Here is a 6621-nt window from a genome sequence, read left to right on the forward strand (position 1 = left end):
ACGAGGCAGCATAGCTCCCCAGAGATGAGCGATTGTTACCATGGTCTCATAACATATTGGCAGCCGATGTGGCATCCATGTACACCTGTCACTCAAACAGGGCGAAATGCAGATGTGGCAAGAAAGCCTGAGCTCAACCACTTGGAAGCCTCCCCCCCTATGCACGCACACCCCAAAACACACACATGTCCTCCTCAGCCCCCCTCCTCCCCAGGATGTGGCTGTTTTTCAGCCTACACATATGTGAGTGCACTCAGACGTTATCGGGCCTGTTTAATGCAATGAACCTGCATTAGCATTTCTGCAGGGCAAACACAAATAAACAGAAATGCGCTGAAAAAAAATGTTTCAAACAAATTCCTTTGCAAGTCAGGCAGAGAGAGAGAGGGAGAGAGAGTACAGCACACAAATGAGCCAATTTCCGTCATATGGAAGTGAACTAAGACCTTTTTAATGAAGACTCCAAGGCTGGGGAGGGAAAGGGGGGCTGGATGGATGCTTATTTACTTTTTGATTTTCTTCAGGCTTTGTGCGACTCACGTCACTGTTGTCACAGAAGGCAAGGTGATGAAAGTGTCAAAAGGCAAGCAGATACAATTTTATTTTAATCTTAGGACTGATGGTCTTGGGGGTAATTTAAACCTCAGTTTAAGGCCCAGCATACAGGCAAAAGAAGGAGTCAGGCAAAACAATTTTTGTTGGGAGATATTGTATCTGATATGGATGTGGGACAGCTCTTCTGCTAGGGGTGCGACATGACTACATTAGAAGAGGAAGAAAATAACACATATCTACGGCTCTAAGGTAACAGCCATGTTGAGGTGGGCCGGATTTGCCCATGTGAATGACCTGACATTTTTGGTCAGTGAGACAGAAAGTATAGTATAAAATGATATGCGAACCCTCTCTTCTCTCTCTCTTTTTTTTTTTTTTAAGCAAATTGCCAATTTAGCTCCTGGGCTAAAGTAAATAGTGCACTGCAATTTTTTTTAAAGGGAAATATGACAAGGAACCCAAATGCGTTCATCTTAGATTTGTAAATCCATTGCTTTATTGAACCATTTGTCCATTCTCATAAGCTGATTTATAATAACTGTAATGTGATTCATCATGTCATCTTGTAAATAAATGTGACACTTCATTAAACACAGTAATCAAATTTAAGCAGTCCCACTTTCATGTTAACAACTGAGACCTTTACAATTCTATTGCTCTGAAGATACTCCTACTCTAATGAAAGTAGCATCAAGCAAAGAATAAGATGTAACAGACGTAGATTTCTTAGAGGAGTGATGAAGATATAAATATACCTTTAGCAAGTAGCCAGTAATGAAATTAGTAATGGACTGAAATTTACTGTAACAATGGTTCTACAAGACACTCCTGTAGGGGTGTTTTATGTTAGTAAGGAATGGACATCTTGGAAAATCTGTTGTAGGATTAACAAAACCCTTTTAGAGCCTGAGTTTCAGAAAGAATTTTTCATGCTATTTTTGTGTTTGCCATCTGGAATGACACTGCAAGCTGGCAAACACAGGAATAATGTGAGATATTTCCATCATGTAGAGTTAGCTACGGATTCATCAGGGAATGTAAGCGTCTGAACACCAGTCAGATACCCATTATTATCTCAACTTTGACCTGTTTTGAGGGATCAAGCAGACCCTGTATTAAAGTTAACTTTTGCTTTCTTTCAGGAAATGGTTGCCTCTGTCTCCTGAGAGATAGGCATTCAAATCAAGGAAAATTCAAACAATTACAAATGGGAAAGTAAGCCCAGAATACAGTTTTTCTGTCTTGGTTGGGAGTGATTTAACATTTAACGCAGCAAGTCCATTTTGTGAGCCAGATTTGCAGGTGGAGTAAATCACGGTGGATTACCTTGGTTGAGGATTTGGCCTACAGTCCTTAATTATACCCTCTATTGATCAGCTATAAGGCAAAGCTTATTTCCATGGCCCTCCTCTCATACTGATACTATTCTAAAAGTGAGCATGAAATTCAAGATCAGAACATTTGGGGTTTCAAACTGGGAATTTGGGCTGAAAAAGCAAGCAATGTAGCTATGCTATTCTAATTCACCATTATTAGGATTTTGGTGCACTACAAGGCAGAGTCTCTGTTTCCTATTCACACAATTCTGTTCTTTGTTTTACCCCTGGTTAGGTGGAAGCAATCATCACACTCGGAAACTGAGACCCATTCCAGTTGCATCCTGGAATATCAAATATGACCATTCTTTCTGAAGTTTATGCTCATGTATATCTTGACCGCTAAAGTCTGATTTAGTGTTTCAAACAAAATGGGTGTCTGCTAAAATAGAAGGCAGCTAAAGATAGCATTTTAAGCAGACTGAAAGAGAGCAACGGGAACTGCATGAAAGACAGTCCTCAGAAACAGAAGAGGTGTTGAAAGGTAGTGAAGGCTGAGCTCCAAAATGGAAAAGCCCTAAGTATACAGGCATGATAGTAGAAGGTGCCAAGGAAATTCAACTCCAGTAGAAACTAGGGAAGATCTATCACTGCCTGTTAGAGGGTGCCCAGTACTTTCAAAGATCCGTATGTTAAACATCTAGCTTCATATTTCTAGTGAGAGAATGGAGGAGGTCTCTGCATTGAAAGTGAGAGGCTGACAAGCAGAGTAGGCCAGAAAAGATGAGACTGTCTGCAACTGGAGAAACAGAATATGGGCAAATGATGAAATAGCAAAATAAGAGAAAGGAAAAGAAAGAAGGTTATTTCATGTCTGTTTCATACAGAAAAGCTTGCTAGAACAAGAAAACAAAGAGAATGTGCTTGAAAAATTTAATCTAAAAGAAATTAAGTTACCTTTTCTGGGGACCTAAAACTGTCTCTGAACTCTGACAAAGTTTATATCTCAGAATTAAAGAATGGATGAAGCAGGCCTTGGATCTCTCCTGTTGTAACATGAGGATCCTCAGAGGGAAACAAATTGGTTCTGGGATGGGGTAATAAATGGTATTTGTTAACCAGCTCTTATCTAAGAACAGGCATTCTTAAGGAAAAGTATGGAGTGAACATCCAGTCTTAAGGAAAAGGTTGGTCAAATCTCCAGAAAGGATATGGCAACATTTGGATTGCATCTGAGAACTGTTTTAATTTGCATTGTACCACCTTAATGTACAGCAGTGAGAAGAACAGAAATATGATCCCAAACAATTTCAGTTGTAGTGCTTCTAGGTAGTCTTTGGAGCAGTGATCTTGTAACCATGTTCTGTATTGAAAAGTTGATTTCAGGATTCCTTTCATCAGCAGATCAAGCAAGCCCAAATACATGAAGCTTCATCCACAGTCTTAGTTAGCTCAGATGTGCCTGCTAATTGCTAGTGTTGCCCCATATCATGTGAAAGGTTCCCGCTGCATTGTTTGGCTCTGGATGCCAAGAACAGGTGAACGCCAATGAGTAAAATATGAGGTATTACTTGGTGTGAAAGTCTCAGCTGGTCATCATCTTGTCTTAGAGCAGTAACTGAATTCTACATTATCAGGACCTACTGTTATGTTTATCCATTTTGAAGCAGCAAAATGGCTAGACGCATATGGCCATTTTGTAGCAGCCTGAACAACTTCCAGAATGAAATCCTATAATTCAGAATTCCAGCTGCCTAGAGGATCCATAGCATTGAGAAGGACACACAGATTTCCTCCTGCAATAAGTGGAGAGGACGAAGAACTCAGAATGGGATCCACAATAGCAGCCATTCTGTGCAGGAAAGTTAAGCAATAGGAAATGTAAAGAACACAATAGGTTTAAATTGTAAGGCATGGACTGCTGGGAATTGTTTCCTCTTCAGCCTATGTATATACTGTTTCACAGCAGCACAGCATTTTACTTAATGTAGTGTGCCTAGTAGCTGGCATGCTCAGACTGGACACAGCTTCAAGTTTAATTTCTTCCTCAGCCTGAGGCGTTCCATAGAATCGCAGAATTGTTTAGGTGGGAAGGGACCTCTTGAGATCATCTAGTCCAAACCCCATGTTCAAGCATGGACAGCAAGGGCAAGTTGCCCAGGACCATGTCCAGTAGAGTCTTGAATATCTTCAAGAATGGATACTCCACAACCTCTCTAGGCAAACTCTTCCAAAGTTTTACCATCTGCACAGTAAAGAAGTGTTTTCTTGTGTTCACATTGAATTTCCAATGTTTTCATTTGTGCCCATTGTCTCTTTTACTGTCATTGGACACCACTGAGAACAGTTTGACTCCCTCTTCTTCATTCCTTTCCATCAGGTATTTACACACATTGATAAGATCCCTGAGACTTCTCTTCTCCAGGATTGAGAGTCTCATCTCTCTCAGCCTTTCCTCATGTAAGAGATACTCCAGTCCCTTAATCAATTACTGGCTCTTCACTGGTCTGGCTCCAATATGCCCATGCCTCACTTGTGCTAGGGATCCCAGAACTAGACACAGCACTCCAGATGTGCCTCTCCAGTGCTGAGTAGAGGGGAAGTGTCACTGCCCTTGACCTGCTGGCAATGGTCCTCCTAATGCATCCCAGGGTGCCATCGCCCTTCTTTGCTGCAAGGGTGCATTGCTGGCTCATGGTCAGCTGGTTGTCCATCAGGATCTCCAGTTATCTCATCATGGTGGGTCTCACATTACATAGTCTGGTCATGACAGCAGTAAGCCTGTGTTGGCAATTTGGGGAGGAGGCAGGCTTGGAGTAGCCATTTTTTCATGGTGTGGTCATGCACCCGTTGTAGGACAAGGTAGCATGCATTATTTTGCCCAGGATAGTAACAGAACTGAACCAATCAGATGTCACATTGTTGCTATCTTCACAGACCAGAATTGTATACTCATCATTGCTGCTAGGCAGAGCTGAATGACACAGAAGACTTTTTGTGATGCAGTTACTGTTGCCATATCGAGTTTAGCAGTGTCCAGCAAAGTGTCACCAGTAGCCTGAGTGCAGGATAGCTGAAGTGTTTGTGTTTTGGCAAAGAATGTTGTTTCTTTGTTGTTAAAGTGTTTAATTTTGCATTAAATGTTACAGGATTTGTCCTAGAAGCTCCCCTACTACTCAGTTGTTGGGAATTTTAATTGCCAAGTGACCCAAAACCCCATTATCACCTGCCATGGCGATGGAGATCTGGGCATTTGATGTGGGCTAATATTTATGGAGGAGCTGATCTGTAACAGTGGAGGACTTATGGTATAGAAAGCAGTGAGGGCTGGAAGGACAAATATCATTCATTTAGGACACATTGAGGAAAAAGTCTGGAAAAAAAATCCCATGGTTTTGCTTTTTGGATTTGGAATAATTGGACAAATCAAGGCAGTTTTAAAAGAGCCAGTTTACTTCAGAATCACATTCAAATGTTAATGAGCACACAGTTCCTCTCAATGTGCCATCCTGGTCATGGCAGAAAGGTGGTATTGCCCTTTCTTCAACAAATAGTTTCCATTTTCATTTTGCAACAAATTTCTAGTCTTCTAAGATGGAAAGACAAAGAAATTGAAATATTTCATATTGATCTATGAGTATAAAGGCTTCTTTATACACTGTCTCTACCTGAAGAGGTAAGGTCAGTATAGCACCTAATGCAATGCTTCTACAAGGTTTCCTCTGGTTTGCAAATAATTTGTTTTCCTTCAGTCCATAACTGGCCTCTCCAATAACGCCAGCCAAATTCAACAGATAGCAAATCTGTGCAGAGTGTAGAACTCCCATTAGAAAAACATATAAAAACATCAACTTGCCCCTCCAAAGGAACTTTGGGGGGAAAAAAAAAAGGAATTAGGAATTATAACATCCAATGTCAGGGGACCATCTGCTTACCTTTTAGTGCTTCATTGTTTGTCTTTGGTTTATTCTTATGCATTCTAGAGGTCAAAGCCAGCACTCTAGCTCTCACAGCAAACTCGCTAGGTTCGCCAGTTTGGGTATTACAACAGGGAACCTTGGTCTTGCTGCTTCTCCAGGAACAGGGGACAGGCATGTAGAACTGCAGAGGTAAAAGGATCCAAAAAGTCCACACCATCTCCTGTAATTACCTAAGAGTTAGAATACACTTCTTTTGTTAGCTTTTCTTTTTTAATTTTAAAGCAACTGCTAACTAACTTTGCTACTTCTGTGCTCATCTTAACGTTCATTAAACCAGTGACTGGCACTGTTCCATGTCTGGCTGCTGAAGTGCAGAGAAATATAGTAATAGGCTGACTGAATATACATGATGCTGTCAAGCATTGTTGCTTGGTGGCATTAATATTACTGCTATTTATTGTTTACCTACTTAATGACCTTTTTGATATTATGCACTGTTAGTACTACTAATTATAAGACAATAAACATAATTTATAAACAGTTTGTAGTGAAATATTTAATAAGTGGTTACTGACAATACCTGAAGCAGTAGTAGATTTTGTGTGTGTTTGCCACAGATGATTTTAAATTGATATTATCATGATATAAGTCTGTTTTGATAAAGTTAGGCATCAGCAAGTGACCTACATAGAACCATTTTTGTCTTCACCAGAGAAATGATCAAAGCTATAATTATGGTGTGATTACCTTGTTTTTAACTCTAGTTAGCAAAAAAAGAGAGAAAAGAAAAAAGAAAAGGAAAAATCTCTCAAATCAGATCTTTCAGGGTA

At 40.3% G+C, this 6621-nt stretch overlaps 1 long non-coding RNA gene across 1 annotated transcript in view; it reads left to right on the forward strand.

Moving 5' to 3' along the window:
• The window catches only part of LOC142053235 (uncharacterized), a 12641-nt gene extending 11324 nt beyond the window's left edge, over window positions 1-1317 (forward strand). Inside the window, exon 3 of the long non-coding RNA XR_012659139.1 lies at window positions 1-1317. This exon is cut by the window's left edge and continues 3566 nt beyond it. This is a non-coding gene — a long non-coding RNA (uncharacterized LOC142053235).
• The last annotated feature ends 5304 nt before the right edge of the window (window positions 1318-6621 follow it).

Source organism: Phalacrocorax aristotelis, chromosome 2, assembly GCF_949628215.1.
Source record: "Phalacrocorax aristotelis chromosome 2, bGulAri2.1, whole genome shotgun sequence".
In the NCBI taxonomy this organism is placed as follows: Eukaryota; Metazoa; Chordata; class Aves; order Suliformes; family Phalacrocoracidae; genus Phalacrocorax; species Phalacrocorax aristotelis.